The sequence below is a fragment of the Electrophorus electricus genome, chromosome 22 (assembly GCF_013358815.1).
Source record: "Electrophorus electricus isolate fEleEle1 chromosome 22, fEleEle1.pri, whole genome shotgun sequence".
Lineage (NCBI taxonomy): Eukaryota > Metazoa > Chordata > Actinopteri > Gymnotiformes > Gymnotidae > Electrophorus > Electrophorus electricus.
Genome location: NC_049556.1, coordinates 3,837,433 through 3,853,847, shown reverse-complemented (window position 1 = coordinate 3,853,847; position 16,415 = coordinate 3,837,433). Strand labels below are relative to the sequence as shown.

General features: G+C 39.3%; 1 protein-coding gene and 1 long non-coding RNA gene across 2 annotated transcripts in view; one reads left to right on the top strand and one right to left on the bottom strand.

Annotated features, from left to right (window-relative positions):
* Positions 1 to 16,415, bottom strand: part of LOC113567517 (NACHT, LRR and PYD domains-containing protein 12-like) — a 218,612-nt gene that overhangs the window by 129,597 nt on the left and 72,600 nt on the right. The gene's annotated exons all lie outside the window — the stretch shown is intronic.
* Positions 5,781 to 13,520, top strand: LOC118240586. Its single transcript, XR_004775499.1, has 3 exons — positions 5,781 to 5,801; positions 10,162 to 10,194; positions 13,436 to 13,520. It is a non-coding gene; the product is annotated as an uncharacterized LOC118240586 (long non-coding RNA).

The window sequence follows — 16,415 nt, the reverse complement described above, 5'->3', positions numbered from 1 at the left end:
AACCCTGCAAAAAACACATGCAGATAAACAATGCAGGACACAGATTCATATTTCTACTTACAGCATATGGCAGATACCCTCATCCAGAGCCACAAAGAAGTGCGTTGTAGTCTCGAACAAAGTATAAGTAAAGTAGTCTTGTAAGTTGTTCTGAATAAGGGAGTCTGCTAAATGCCACAGGTGTAAATGCACTTGACTTAGTACTGCCATACAGTGTAGACACAGAAAGCCTAGTTATAGTACCCCAGTCAGAAAATCTAACCACTTATCAAAAAATCCATTTATTTACAAGATCCTAGGAAAAAACTGTAGCTCAGCAGCTACGATCATATCTGAATCAGAAACAGATACATGAAGTCTTTCAGTCAGGGTTTAGGCCTAATCACAGTACAGAAACAGCAATAATTAAAGTAGTTAATGACCTGTTGTTGGCTTCTGTTCAGGGTTATGTTTCTTTGCTTATATTGCTTGATCTGACTGCAGCATTTGACACTATATTTCACAACATTTTGCTAGATAGACTCGAAAATGTTGTTGGGATTAGGGGACTAGCCCTTTCCTGTTTTGAATCTTATCTAGCTGTTCGCCACCAGTTTGTTAATATAAATGGAGACTTTTCATCTTACAACAAGGTTAACTATGTTGTCCCACAGTGATCTGTTCTAGGGCCTCTGCTTTTTTCTTTATATATGCTACTGCTAGGTGACATTATACGTAAACACTGTGGTAGTTTCCGTTGCCACGCTAATTATACTCAGTTATATGTCTGGGCCAAACCAGAGGACATATATCATCTTAGTATTCTTGACGAATGCATAAAGGATGTCAGACGCTGGATGTTGAGAAACTTTCTCTCACTTAATCCTGACAAAAGAGAGGTGCTTCTATTAGACCCACAGACAGCTAGGTCCTCACTCTTTAATTACTCAATGAACCTCACTGGTTACCCAATCACATCTTCTCTAACAGTTAAAGATCTTGGAGTAATTATGGGTCCCAGTCTCTCATTTGAAGCTCATGTAAATAATATTTCTAAGACTGCCTTTCTCCACCTGAGGAACATTGCAAAAATTAAAAACGTTCTCTTCTTACATGATGCAGAAAAGCTAGTCTATGTTCAAAATTCAGCAGCCAGAGTCAAAAACTAGAAATTTTGACCACATGACTCCTATCTTAGCTATGTTACGCTGGCTCCCAGTAAAATTTTGTATTGATTATAAAATATTTCGAATGACCTACAAAGCACTGAATGGTCTTGCCCTACAGTACCTTAGAGAACTCCTAGTCCATTATGACCAACCACTTCTGCTTAAATCAAAAGGTGCAGACTCTTCTAGTACCAAGAATATGAAAATCTACCACAGGGAGCAGAGCCTTTTCCTATAAAGCTCCAACAGTATGGAATAACCTTCCTGTAAATGTTCAAAACTCAGACACAGTCTGTTTAAGGCTAGGCTGAAAACATATTTATACTCTCGGGCATTTTATTAACTAAACATATCTCTCATGCATTTTATTAACATTTTATTAACTAAAGGTGTAGACCTGGGGTTCTGTGGGCATTGAGAGTTCTGGTAAACTGGGATCTGATGATGCTGTCACTTCAACTCTCTTTTGTCACTCAGGTTTGTTGACTGACAATGTCTGAGAGCGCTAATGTGCCAAGATGCTCTCATGCCTGTGATTCCTTCTGGCTTCTTTTTAGCTATTCTGCCATATTCTGTGGGATCTGCAGGATCCATCTTTGCACATTATGGTTCCTCAATTTACACACTTTTGTACCTGGACATGCCTATTAATCTCTCTTTCTGCTGAGGTGCACATACCCCTGGTGTTATGCCTCTGTACTAGACATTGATTGCTTATTTTTACATTTTTATTATTGTTTGTTTGTTCATTTTTCTCTTTACCGACTTATTCTGCTCCTCATTGCTTATATTGTTATGACTGTAGTGTCTGTTGTTGGCCAGAGGAAAATTACATTTATCACATTAAAGTATATTTTATCAAAATAAAAAGTTTCCATGTACAGTTCAAAGAGGCCTTCCTGCAGTGTAGCTGAACATAAATATATAATTTACCATATCCTGTCAGCAACATGAATGAACTTTTCAAGAATCTGAACCAGGCTTTGCGTTTGTCTTGATTTCTCCAGGTGTCTTCCTCATGCTCTAGGGAGTTTTTCCTTGCCACTGCCACCCTTGTCTTGCTCACTGGGGGCTCGGACTCTGACATTTGTAAAGCTGCTTTGTAACAACAACTGTTTTAAAAAGCACTATATAAACAAATTTGACTATAACTTCATAAATCCTTATCTACATTTACATGCACACCATTGTTGCTATACTAGCCTGACATTGCTAGTCTAATTATGATCCTATAAACAGCATGGTATTAGCCAGATCAAAACATGTTATCCCGGCATTTTGATTTTGTCCCATTACTTATATGAGCCAAAACAAGCTTAATTAGGTTATTTTGAATCAGATCAAACTTCAAACTCGGTTTTCGGCCGCGGTCACGTCATCTGCACTTTGCAAAAGCTCGGTTGCGCTATCAACACTGTAGAATATGTTGGAAAGTGTTTTCCAGGGATATAGCAGAGTGAATTGATAAATGATTTTTTAAATAGAATTTTAAAGTATACTATAGTGAACAGATTGGCCGTTTGCACAATATTGCTATATATTTTCTCCACTTTCCCACAGTAAAAACATAAGGAAATCTTATCATAAGTAGGGATGAAAGTGAACTTTATAACGATTGTGGATTTAACTGAAAAGAAATAGATTTTAACATGGAAGATTTGATTTTCCAAAAAAAGAAAATACCTTTCTCTTCTACATATGTTTTACCACATTTTCTTTGGATGCATTAGACCTCAGTAAGGTATTAAGCTGAAGTGCACATTTCTTTTAGATTTTCAACATCTGTATTAAAAGTACGGAATCTTTCCCTCCCTACATCATTTCGCAAACGGATTACCGTAATATATGCGGTAGGCATATTACACTTAGGCTAACAGTGTCTATAGCGCCTCCGATCTTTTGATCAAGGTATCTGCACTTTAGCGATTCCGAATGTGCCTATATGTGTAGTGCTACGGTATTTCGCCGCTCACTGCAACCTGACACTCAAAGTGAAGAGAAAAAGGACTTCAGTATTTTTGAAGAGCTTTGATGTAGACACGCTGTAAATGTATAAGTACAGAATATCGTGTTCTTGTTTGAACTAGTTTACTTGCATCACTACATTAAACACAACACATATGTTACATGGTGTGTGTGTTGTTCAGAAACACAATTCTCAGTTCTCAGGCTACTTAGTAGTCTACTGGCAGTCTCTCCATATCAGCTAGTGTATATCATACTGGGAGTTTAATGCTACAGAGCTCACTGTAACAACTATTCCTCTTTGCCTCTACACATTACACATTACTAGAATAAAAACACCGATATCTAGAAATAGTGTGTCAGTGGATTTGGATTTACACGTAGACAGCAGTAGAAAGTAATATAACAGTAATAACGGTAGGATTTCATAATAATAGTAGGACTTCATAAGCTTGTTGTAGTAACTCTCTGAGGATCACTGATCAACATCTGTCAGCAAAGCTCATGTTGTTTCCAAAGATCTGTGCTTGAAACTTCTCTCACCACATCTGTACAATGTGAATCTCAAAGACACAAGCAGCAAAACCCAGATGCAATAATGCCTTCGCATCACTAGGAGGATTTGTAATTATAGTGGGACATTCCAACACCTTATAACGGTGAGGAGGCGGACACAAGCCGAGAAGAGCGAGATTTATTACAAGCAAATCCAGAGTCGTAGTCGTCAGATTAGTCCAGGGTCATAGAGCCAACACGGAGAGTACGAGGATACATGATCAAACAAACAAAACACACGAAGGCAAACAGGGGACGCAGGCTACAACAAAGGCTAGGAAGAAGTCAGAGGCTTAGAAACACAAAGGCTAGGAAAAACAGACAGACTAGGCAGTACACACTTACAAATACAAAAACATTAAACCAAATGTTCAATGAACAAACAAAAAAATACTAATGAACCTCAGTACAAACAAACAATGAACAGCCAAGAAAAAGGTAGCAAGTCACGGTTTAAATACATGAACTTAACAAGCTAGAAACAACGGACAGGTGTGGAAAATCAAATGAGGGGTGGAAAAAACAAAACTACGGAACGGAACTAAAATACACAAGACAGGGAAAACACGGAACACGGGAGCTGGGAGGCACTGATCGTGACACAACTACACTTTTAAGGTTGCGGGGAAATGCTCTTTATTATCCACAGATAATAATGAAATAGAAGCACTAGTTAAGCAAAACACAAAAGGTAATCTTTGGTTCGTAGGCAGCGCAGCGACGTTCAACAGCACCGCTGAGGGATCGTCCGCTAATGTGCAGCGCTGTCCTCGTGTACCTGTGGGTTTAAATAGTCATATAATTAGTGGGGACAGGTGCGCACAATCAGTACTCTGGGGATTGGGAGCGAGGTTGGTAAGTGGGGTGATCCCTATCGCGAGTGGGCGTTTCCTTCCTGCTGGCAGCCCGGCCTACCGTGACACTTGGTCTGTTCCATCCAAAGATGCTGTTCGTTTTCATGCCTCGGCTATTGTGAATCCCCCGTTTTTCTTTGGTTTCATTTTGTATTGTTTTGTTTGTGAAGTTCATGGCTACTGGGGTTGCTGTTGGGTAACACTTTCACACACCTGTTTCTTTTCTTCCTCTTTGCTCTTACAACACCCAGTGAAACACTGTGTGAGTGGTTCAAATAGACTCCAAGTTTAAACAGATATTTAGAGCCCTGCTTTTCTGTTTTCATCTGAGTTGTACAGTGAAACTGTACTGAGTACTGAAGTCAGTGCTGAACTCCCGAGAAGGGCAAACAGGAGGTTGTAACATGCAGTACCACTGAGTGCCACAAGAGGCATCTCAACACAGTCAGTGCAGGAATAAATGGGCCCTCTAATGCATAAAACCAACCATCACTCTGAAGAAGCAATAGATTTTTAGCAGTCTCACCCATTCCCTGGACACACACACACACACACACATACTCTAAATAACAAAAACAGAGGCTTTAGAATAGAGACAAGTTGACAGTTGTGATCTGGTCTCTTTTCTACTACAGCTATGTGAGTTCAGCTGTGTAGGATGTGGAAGAAGTGGTGGGAAGGTGATAACTGTATCTTTAGAAGTGATAGTGACCTGACCTCAGTTTCCTGTTCATGATACTCATATGCACTCTCCCACATACACACAAATCTCTTCATACTAATATGTACTTCCAATGCATATTTGGGTCTATAAATCAAATTTTCAGTTTTTAATCAGTGTGAGTTAACCTTAGGTTTGGTGATGAGTTGGACTCATTGTTCTACAAAAGGAAAACATTTTAGAATGAATATCTGAAGTTATTCATTGTACTCTGAAACTGGATGTGAGTTTGCATGTGAGTGTTTTTGTGTCTGAGATAAAGAGATAACTGTGGTGAGGGGTTGGCCTCATTGTGTGCTAAATACATACCACAGAAAGAGGTATGTAATATAAAATGGGTAAGTCTCTCTCTCTCTCTCTCTCTCTCTCTCTCTCTGTCTCTCTCTCTCTCTCTCTCTCTCTCTCTCTCTCTCTCTCTCTCTCTCTCTCATGCTCCAAGGTGTGCTTTAATGGTAAGCTGCCAGGAAGTCCTAAACTTTAAGCACAGCCAGTTTGTCAGTCAGTCAGTCAGTCATTATTGCGACAACATGGATCTTAGTCCACTCCCTGTGATACTCAGTGAGTAAATGTTCTCTTTATGTCTTCTTAGAGTGAGTGGTGCTGTATGAAGTTGTTAATATGCAGTCTGAGGATCCTGAGCGATGAGTATTAGAGGGTATTAGAGTATCAGAGTATTAGAGGGGAGATGAGATGAGGGGAGTATCAGAGCTTCAGTTCCATATCAGTGCTGGTATGCAGTAATGTGAAAACGTTTCCTCATTTTATGTGATAGTACCACGAATTAATAGCATTAATAGAATGAATGCGTTTTCTCTGATAATATAAGATAGCTTCCTACCATTCACTATATTAACAAAGTTGTTATGTATATAGGCTGGAAAAATATCCTTTGATGATGTTCCTTTTTAATGGGAATGAATGTCTAACAGGCAGATCAGAATGCTGGTATAAGTGACAAGGAAACCAATGTTTTTGTTAGGGTTAGCTAAAGTTGGACATCTATAATGGCAATTGCTCAGCAGAAGTAATAAATTACATCTCTTTTGCATTACTGCCTGTAATAAATCTTATTACAAGTACTACTGGACTATTATTCTTAGACTTTAGTGTTTCCTTCTCTCCTTCATTTCGGGGGTTTTGGCAGTATGTAATAATCTTGTGTCATATTGTGGTGGCAGCAGCTGCCCCACAGCTGCCCCACAGATCTGCCCCTGCAGTGTGACCGTCATGGCACGGCCCTTTCATCCTAGACTCGTCCCTGTGTGTGTGTGTGTGTGTGTCTTTGTCTTTGTCTTTGTGACCTCGTTATCTGCGTTGTTACCGCGTATATATAAAGTCCTGTTTAGTTGTTAGTCTGTTGGTGTTTGACCCTATGTATGCTGTGTATCAGCTACTTTGTTGTGTGTTAGACTGCCTGTTACATTCTGAGTGTTGTTATTGTTCTTCATGGTTTCATATTGTTCCATGTGCAGTGAACGCCTGTTTGTGAAACATCGGCTCATTTCTGCATCCTGCCATGCCTCACAATCACAGTGACATTGCTGCTCTTTGTAAAAACGTTCACATTTATTGTGGTTTATTTACTTACCACATCGCAAAGCTTTATTCCCAGATAGGGAGAAGATCCTAAATAACTGAGCTGTTGAGATTCTCTGGCTCCATGTATATGACTATATTGTGTTTTGGGAAATGTAGTGGAGACCACTGTGTAAGGAAAAATTCCTTATTGTCCTTAACCCTGTCCCTTGGTCCCACCGTCTACCTCACCTGTGTCTGGATGTTCTTCCTCAGGGCTCTAAATGATATCGCAGATACAATATGTTCAGATGTGATATTATATCAGGTATCTAAACTGAGACAATCGTCTCTCAACAACTCCAGACCATTTGATGTAGCCTTGCACCTATCTAAAAAAACAAACAGCATATGACAGCATAACTTGTGAGCAAATAAAGTTTTAGTACTGCTGATTGAAGGATAGACTGTTTACAGAAAATTGAGTTGCATTGTAGGGAATTCTAACACACTGTTAGTAACTGGGATGACTGGCACTGGTTGGCTTTAAACTGTGTTCAAACTGGTGTGTCGGCCAGAATGCCTTTTGAGGCCTTGAAAGTTCAAAAGTGTAATAACAGGCATGAAAATTGATGCTACAATTGTGAAGTAGAGAGCAGTTTACCCAATATTATGTAAGGCTGTAATGTCTAAAACGCAAATACATGTATTACTTTAAATATCAATGTTTGTAAATTACAGCATGCACAACAAACAAAAAAAAACCTTTTACACATAATCAGTTGCAAATACCATAGAAAGATCAATTTAACCAGTACTTTGGCACCATCTAGCTGCACGTCACCAGAGCAGACTCAGTGACTTGGCCAGGTACAACAAAGGTATGTCGAGGCCATGACTAACATTGATAAGACTACTGACTTAAATTCCCAAACTACCATATACAAATATATGGAAACTCAAGGACTAATACACAAAGGAAATAACATGAAACCTGGTATTATCAGAGGAGAATATGCTAAAAGCTAGGCTAGCACATGAAAGTAAAACGGTTTAACACAAACGAGATATACAGTGTGGGGAACATTAAGCACTATCTGCTTCCTGCAAGAAGTGAGGTCTGAACACATGCAACTGTGCAAATATGTTTAGTCAAAGACACAGAGCTTAACTAAATGATTTAATTATAAGGAAAAACAAAATTAAATAATATTCACTCATAATTGAATTCACATAATTAATAAATCAGCATAAATGTTACATTGCTGCTGGGCCTTTTCAAAAGTCAGTTTGCACTGCCTCAGTCAATCATTTTCTGTATTGCTGGATGCACACCAGTCTGTCACATACACTGTGTGCACAATTATTAGACAAGCATGTATTTTGACCATGTCATAATATTTATGCATATTTGCCAACTCCAAGCAGTATAAACTTGAATGCTTATTGGATTTAATCACATCAGGTGATGTGTATTTGGGTAATGAGGGAGGGTGTGGCCTAAGGAGATCAACACCCTATACCAAGGTGTGCATAATTATTAGGCAGCTTCTTTTCCTCAGGCAAAATGGGCCAAAAAAAAGAGATTTAACAGACTCTGAAAAGTCAAAAATGATGCAGCACTCTATTATAGGGGTGTGACCATAGAACCATCAAACATTTTGTTGCAAATAGTCATCAAGGTTGCAAGAAACATATGCCCAAAAGTAAAAGGCATTCAGTACTCGGGGGCATGCCCAAGGTAAGGGAGGCTGAAACCCGACCACAATTGAACCAGACACAAGACTGGGCCAAGAAATATCTGAAGACAGATTTTCCAAAGGTTTATGGATTGATGAGATGAAAGTCAAGAAGACTCTTGACAGACCAGATGGATGGGCATGTGGCTGGATCAGTAATGGGCACAGAGCTCCACTTCGACTCAAACACCAGCAAGGTGGAGGTGGGGTACTGCTATGGGCTGGTATTATTAAACATGAGCTAGTTGGACCTTTTCGGGTTGAAGATGGACTCAAAATCAACTCTCACACCTACTGCCAAGGACAATGCTCCATCGCATGCATCAAAGTACTCTACTGCGTGGCTAGCCTCTAAAGGCCTTAAAGATGAAAGAATAATGACATGGCTCCCTTCCTCACCTGACCTAAACCCTATTGAGAACTTGTGGGCTCTTCTTAAAAGGTACTGATATGAGCTGATATTATTAAAGGTGAGTTGGACCTTTTTTGGGTTGAAGATGGACTCAAGATCAACTCTTAAAACTTACTGCCATTGCTCCAAAGCATGCATCAAATTACTCCACTGTGTGGCTAGTCTGTAAAGGCCTTAAAGATGAAAGAATAACGACATGGCCCCCTTTCTCACCTGACCTAAACCCTATTGAGAACTTGTGGGCTCTTTTTAGACGGGACATTTATAGTGAAGGAAAACAGTACAGCTCTCTGAACAATATCTGGGAGGCTGTGGGTGCTGCTGCACAAAAAGATGATCAGCAGATTACGAAACTCAGACTTCATGAATGGAAGGCTTATGACTGTTATTGAAAATAAGGGTGGCTATATTGGTCACAGATTTATTTATTTTTAATGCTTATTTGCAAATTGAGCAAAATTGAACGAAAGCATAGCCTATGTTATAAATTAGTAACATACTCTGGATGTGGCTAACTAGCTCACTGGCTAACTAGCTCACTAGTTGTTAACAAGTCAAACACTTTGTCATGTTAAATGGGCTTTTTTATCAGTGTTCTTCAAAGCTGCGTTCTGTACAACCTAGCAACAGTAAATATGCAAGAATGCAGAGCATGAATAGATTGGTCGTTCTGTATCAGCCTGATCAATATAACAAATAGGCCTGTAATTATTTTCCATCAGTTACTGTTACCACTGGTCTCAAACGAGTCCATCTACTCTGCCTGTCCTCCGGAAGCACTTCCTTTGTATTGTGGCTGGATTTGCAGCATTTCTGAAGTTGCATGCATTTTTTGAATTTGCACCATGTTTTGGAAATATAGCGCACGTGTTTTTTATTTTGGTGAATATGCTTTGTGTAATTGCAGTGCTTTTTTTTTCAGTGCATTGGGTTTTCACGGCCACCTTACTTTGCCTTATTTCTATACTTGCGTCCATGCAAATGGAGCCAATTCAGCAAATGTATCAAAGAACAGAAAATGCTCCTTTTTTCAGTTTGTAAATAAGCAGAAGGTTGCCAGTTGAAGCCCCACCACTGCCAAGTTGCCACTGTTGGGTCCCTGAACAAGGCCCTTAATCCTCAACTGCTTCAATTGTATTCAGTCATAATTGTATGTCACTTTGGATAAAAGTGTCAGCTAAATTATTTATACTGAGTGTTTTATTAAATTAACTGTAGTGTTTGATGTTCTCTTTTCCTCTTACCTTTACAGTGCTGATTTTACTTCAAGCTTGGCCTGCTCAAGGTAATTTCTACATGTTCATTCTTTTTGTTATCTATGCAAGTTTTAATCTGTGGATTATACAATTTTAACACATCTGTGCTGAATTGGAGGAGAGGATGCTGTCTATGTGGGGTGTATTGAAATCGTATAATTCACAGCCGAGCATGGATTCCAAGCTCCACTTAGACCATAGTCAGAAAACATTTTAAAAACATAAAAACATATTTGTGTCCTCCACAAATACTGACACTCCTGGTATAACAAGTTGTAAAAGCATTTTTCCACTGTTGCCAAGCCCATCAGCTAGCAACAAGTGTAAGCTAGTTAATATCAACAGATGTTGGGTATGAAAAGTAAGGATGTCCCAATCCAAAGATCAGTATTGGGACAAATCAAGGCATTTTTTAACTGATCGGTATCGGCTTTATTGAGCACGAACCTAAGACAAATAATTTGTCAGCAATCATACAGGTGTTGTAAACGGTGAGCTGAACCAGCTAAATTGTCTGCCTTGTGGAAATATTTTATATTGGAGAAGGAATGCAGTCCAGCAGCCATGTGTAATGTCTGCAATGCAAGCATTTCGTGAGGTGGTATGTCATGAGGTAGAGTTATGCTCAATACTACAAATTTGATATGGCACCTAAAAAATAAACACTCAGCAGAATACAATGAGTTTACTCAGGTTACCCAGGAAAAGGCTCGACCGAAGCAACACACACTAGAGGAAACTTTTAAAAGAAGAGAGACATTTTCTCAAGACAGCAACATGGCCAAAATGAATTTAAAAATTAAATTCATTGGATGACCAGCCTATTGCTGTGGTAGAAAATACAGGTTTTTGTAGTCTTTTGAAGCCATGGTATGTCCTACCCTCTCGGCACTACATTTCAGATATGGCCCTACCGGAGCTTTACAACAAGGTTTGTGAGAAGCTATGAAGTCTTTTATCAGATGTGACTACTATTGACTTTACTACAGATATTTCAATTTGTGATATTTCCCCGATGTCATTACTTCATTGCCTCATGGCATGGTGGATTTACTTCACTTTTGATTTAAAGTATGTGGTATTGTGGGTCTCATACAGCAGATCATGTAAAACAAGCAGTCGAGAGGTTGAACACTTGGGAAATAGACAAGCAAAGGGTCCATGTCATTTTGCAGGACAATGCAAAAAATATGCAAAAAGCAATGGATGATCTGGGGGTACAAAGCGTGGGCTGCATCGCGTATGCACTTCAGTTTGTTGTACATCAGGGTCTGTTTTCCCAGCATAGCATCACAGACACACTGGCAAACACAAGGAAGATTATACGGCATTTTAAACATTCATCACAGGCCTATGTACATCTGGAAGATATCCAGATTGATATGAAAATGCCAGCCAAGCACCTTCATCAAGATGTACAAGTTAAATGTGGCCGCGCTTTCTACATGATGCAAAGCCTTCTGGAGCAAACTCAATCTCTCAGTGTCTATGAGCACAGCCTTTCAGGTACACTGACAGTTGAGGTTTTAGATCACTTTGAAGAACTGATGAGGGTAGCGTGCGCTGAAAGTGCATCTTTAGCTGATGTGATCCATGCTGGAACAGTCCTTAACTGCGTGCTCACTTCTGTGCGTAAAAGCGACGTTTTTGTTCCGGTTCGGTTCGTAAAATACCCAAACTACGCAAGCCTTTGGTTAACTGAAAAAGCACGCTACTGACGTAAAACTGTTACTGAATAGAGCATTAGACCCCCCCCCCCTTTTCTGTTTTATATTGATTTTTATTGGCTGTTGCAGCGCCATTGTTTTGGAGTGACAGCAATTCACACCTATGTGTGAAAGGAGAAGGGGAGGGAGGGTGACTAACACTTAATTCCAGGTGTTTGCAAGAGTTTCCAGGGCAAGATGCTTGATTGGCAGCAGTTTCATCAAATAGAGGAGGCTTAGATGAAAACGTAGACCCCCTCGCTTGCCTTGTTTAGTCATCCCTTTAATGTTTAAAGGTATGTACACCGTATACTGTCAGTGCTTCAGTGTTGTTAGCAGATAGCATAGCGCATTGGTTTGGCGCTGTTTGGTGAAACCATAAGATTGATTTGATGATTTTGCCAATATGTTTGGAGATAATGGAAAGCAAGAGGCTTATTTTAGCTGAGGTTTATGTGGAATTGTTTGATTGCTGCTAGCATGGACTAGCTTGACCGCTAGCATCGATTAGCTTAGCTGCTAGCATAGAATAGCTTCGATGTTTGCATATCAAATCATTAGATGTTTCCATTTACTACTGGAAAAATTAGTAATCCTGCTACAAATCATAAGTATAAATGATAATGTATACTATTTCTTTACAGTATTACAGCATTTACAGTATTTTCCCCAGCATTTACAGTATTAGCTAGTATAGTAGTAGCAGCTAGTACAGTATTTCCCATAATGATGTCAACAATGATGCTATGAAGCCAATATTGTTGTGGAACTTACTAAAGTAACTTACTGTTATGTTTTGGCAAAAAGAAACATGCAAAGTTGATATTTAGTGATTAATAACTTTGTTTATGTTGGAGAGATTTTTGGACCCTTTGGAGAAGTGTAGGACACCTAGTAGAAAACATTGTGTAGATATTTGGTCATTTCATGTATATGCTCAAAACTGTTCAATTTATTACACAAGACCCTGGTGAATCAGAGAATGCAGAGTATGAGTGAAAATCAATCTCCAGCATCAATAGACACATTATACACCAAAAAAAAATTTTTTTTTGACATTTTCTTCTGTATTACATGAGCTCAAATGGAACCTAAATGACAAATAAGCCTGGATGTGAATGGATGTCTTCTCCCAAGTGTCTGCTTCAATTTGAATCCTGAATGATCATTGTGCTATGTGTACAATTTCAGATACCTAATGTTAAAGTGAACAAGTACAAATCATTCAAAAATGAGCTTAAAACTGCCAATTCGTAAAGGGGTTAACCCTCATCCGTCACAATTATAGTACTTGAAATTAGTATTGTGATTATATTACTCATTTAGAGTGTTCTATTTTTACTACTGCAATAATGCACTGCAAGTGGAATTTATATGAGCCATTTATAGACATCTATTGTTTACTTTATTATGTAAAAAAAGAGCTCAGTGATTGTTATATTGACTGTTTCAGGTTTCTGTGTTTGTATTGAGACATTAAATTATGGCTTTATGTATTAATGGCAAGGTTGATATTGTGTCTGTGTAAATTTTCAGACTGCATTTTGTGTTTGCTGTGTTACAGAGAGACTTAAGGTAGTAGTGAGTGTGTCTTCACAGAGCTGGCTGACTGAAGGGGTCTCAATGACTCTAAACTGTGAGGTCAGAAACTTCTCTACAGGCTGGACATTCAGCTGGTACAGAGTTGTTCCCTACAGAAAAGGATTAACTCCAATAAGAAACATGTATGGCATTGTGAGGTATTCTGTAGAGCTCCTATCAGACAGCAGCAGAGGAGCTGGAGGCTCCTACACTCTCGGTCCTGCTGCTCTTCATCACACAGGAGTTTATGTGTGCAGTGCAAAGAGAGAACAACCAGCCTATCAGAAGCGGTACAGCAACCTACAGCCACTATGGATCACTGGTGAGGAAATACGACAGCAGTGTTTGTTGGGGCCTGTAATAATAATGGTGGATACAGGAGACTAGTGCACAGAGTGATGTTTAACGTAAAATGTGGGAACAGAAAACAAAACACATCTTGAAATAAAGAAATGAAACAGCAACAAGTAACTAGACACAGTTTATAAACAGTGAGAGGCCACAAGTGGACTACAGGTAGAAGTGCGAGACTACACACACAGGAAAATGGCCATGCTGCTTCAGAGCACTGCCTGATTAGGATGTAATCTATCAGATAATCTATCAGATAATTTATCAGATAATCCATCAGAAGGTGCAGATATTCAGGGGAGGTGGAACACTGAGGACTGCTGTTTTGGGTTTTTGCATGTAACTTATTAAATGGTTGATGTTAATCCCATACACTCCAAGGCGCCTTTTTTTTTTTTTTTTACATAGTTTTAACCTAATTACTGTGTTATGACTCAGTCTAGGAATGTGAGTCTGTAACATCAAACCATGATGTGATAACAGAGCGCGACTGGTGAGTGGAATGACAAACCAAACAGACAAAGTCAATGTGGTGAATAACAAGTGTTTTATAAAGTGTCAGAATAAACATACAAACATACAGGGGATCAGTGTAACAATGACAGGACGGACCAAAGCCAACAAAACAAACAAAACTTGCTAGAAGAGAACAAGACAGCTATCTACACTCCACCAAAAGAAGACACTCGCTCCCTATCACCAAAACCAGACAGAACCCATTCCTCCAAACACACTGGCAGCCCCTCTTTCAAACACAGTGAGCCACCACCACTTATATATAATTGGGCTTATTAACAATATCCACACCTATAAAGATATTTACAACAGAGTAGATATAAATATGTATATGTATACAGCAGCCAACTCTCAGAGGGAGAACTTTTATCTCATGAGCCAGGGAGCGAATACAAGGTCATACATCGAGCTCTAAGTTACTCAAAGGCAAAACGTGCACAGCAACACCACCACACAAGTCTCTTTCCCAGCACAACCGGCCTCTTCCTCATTTTATCTGGTGAGCCAGCAGGTTGGTGATCCTGGCACAGAGAAGCAACAATGGGACTGGGTTCAAGCGTGAAAGGGAAATCACATACGAGACCTGGCATGAACCTGTAACACAGACACAAAGAAACCAGGGCACACATGCACACACATACATAAAACTGAATAATTTACAGTAGTTTCTGAATAATATACCTTAATATATAACTACAACTTAAACTATGAACATATATACTGTAGTTATTAAGATGTTAAGTCTGTTAACAGATGTAAAACTTGTTGCTAACTGTGCATATTCATTATACAAAGGTAATGTAAAACTACTAAGTGACCTTGTGCCTGTGAAAGGCACTATATAAATTGAACTTATTATAATAAAACTGGTCCTTTTCATGTATAATGTGCTTGAATGATGATTAGACAGTCTTAACACATCACAAATGTATTTTCTGTTTGTAAGGTGAGTCTCCTCCAGCCTCTCTGATCATCAGTCCCAGCAGAACTCAACACTTTAGTGGTGACTCTCTCTCACTGAGCTGTGAGGGACAGAGTGACTCTGCTGGATGGAGACTGAGACGATACACACACAGTGGGAGGCTGTCAGATTGTTCATCAGATTGGGGATCAGTTACAGGATCTACGTGCATCATCAGCACAATAAACACATCCCACTCTGCAGTGTACTGGTGTCAGTCTGAATCTGGAGGGAACAGTAATCCTGTCAACATCACAGTGCACAGTGAGTCTCCATGTAGTTCACTCAACTGTTAAGGGGAAAAGGAAATGCCTGATCACGGAATATTAGGAACTATTAGTGTCTAAGAGTCAAACTGCCCCTGGTAACAGGAATTCTATCATTTTTAGAATTGGTTGATGATCTGAACACAGCAGTGCTTCTGCACTGTTGAGTGTTTTTAGCTGAGGTGAATCAGCTCAAACAGTGAACAGGGCTGTACTGGGGAGCTATTGTTGTTGTTTAAAACAACAATAGCTACAATAGCTAACAATAGCTACAATAAGCTACTTGACTTATAATTGAAAGGTTGCTGTTTCAAGTCCCACCCCTGTCAAATTGCCACTTTTGGGTCCCTGAGCAAGACCCTTAACTCTCAAGTTGTGCTCAGTCATAATTGTAAGTCACTTTGGAAAAAGCATCATCTAAATTCCATAAATATAAGTGCTGTGTGATTTCTACACTGGAGCCTGAGCTGTTCTGTCTGTGCAGCCTAATTGGTCACAAATTCTGAGTAGAGAGACCATCGCACTTGTGAATGAAGAGGAGAGAGTGTAACTGTCTGGACATACTACTGACACAGGGTGATGGTAGAGTTCACTGCTCCTATCAAATCTCTTATGTTAAGTAATGTAAAAGTGCATTACATCAGTCATGACTGCCTATGTTACATTATTGGAAAATATGACCAACATGTCTGGATAGATTAATGAAGTGATTCATACAGTGAGACGTTCATGTTTTACACTCTTGTGGAATGACACACTAAAATCTAATTAATAATTGTACTGTCACAGTAAAACCAAGACCTGAACTCACATCAAGCCTTAAAGGAGCTGTACTGGTGGGAAAGCCAGTGACTCTGCACTGTAAGCTG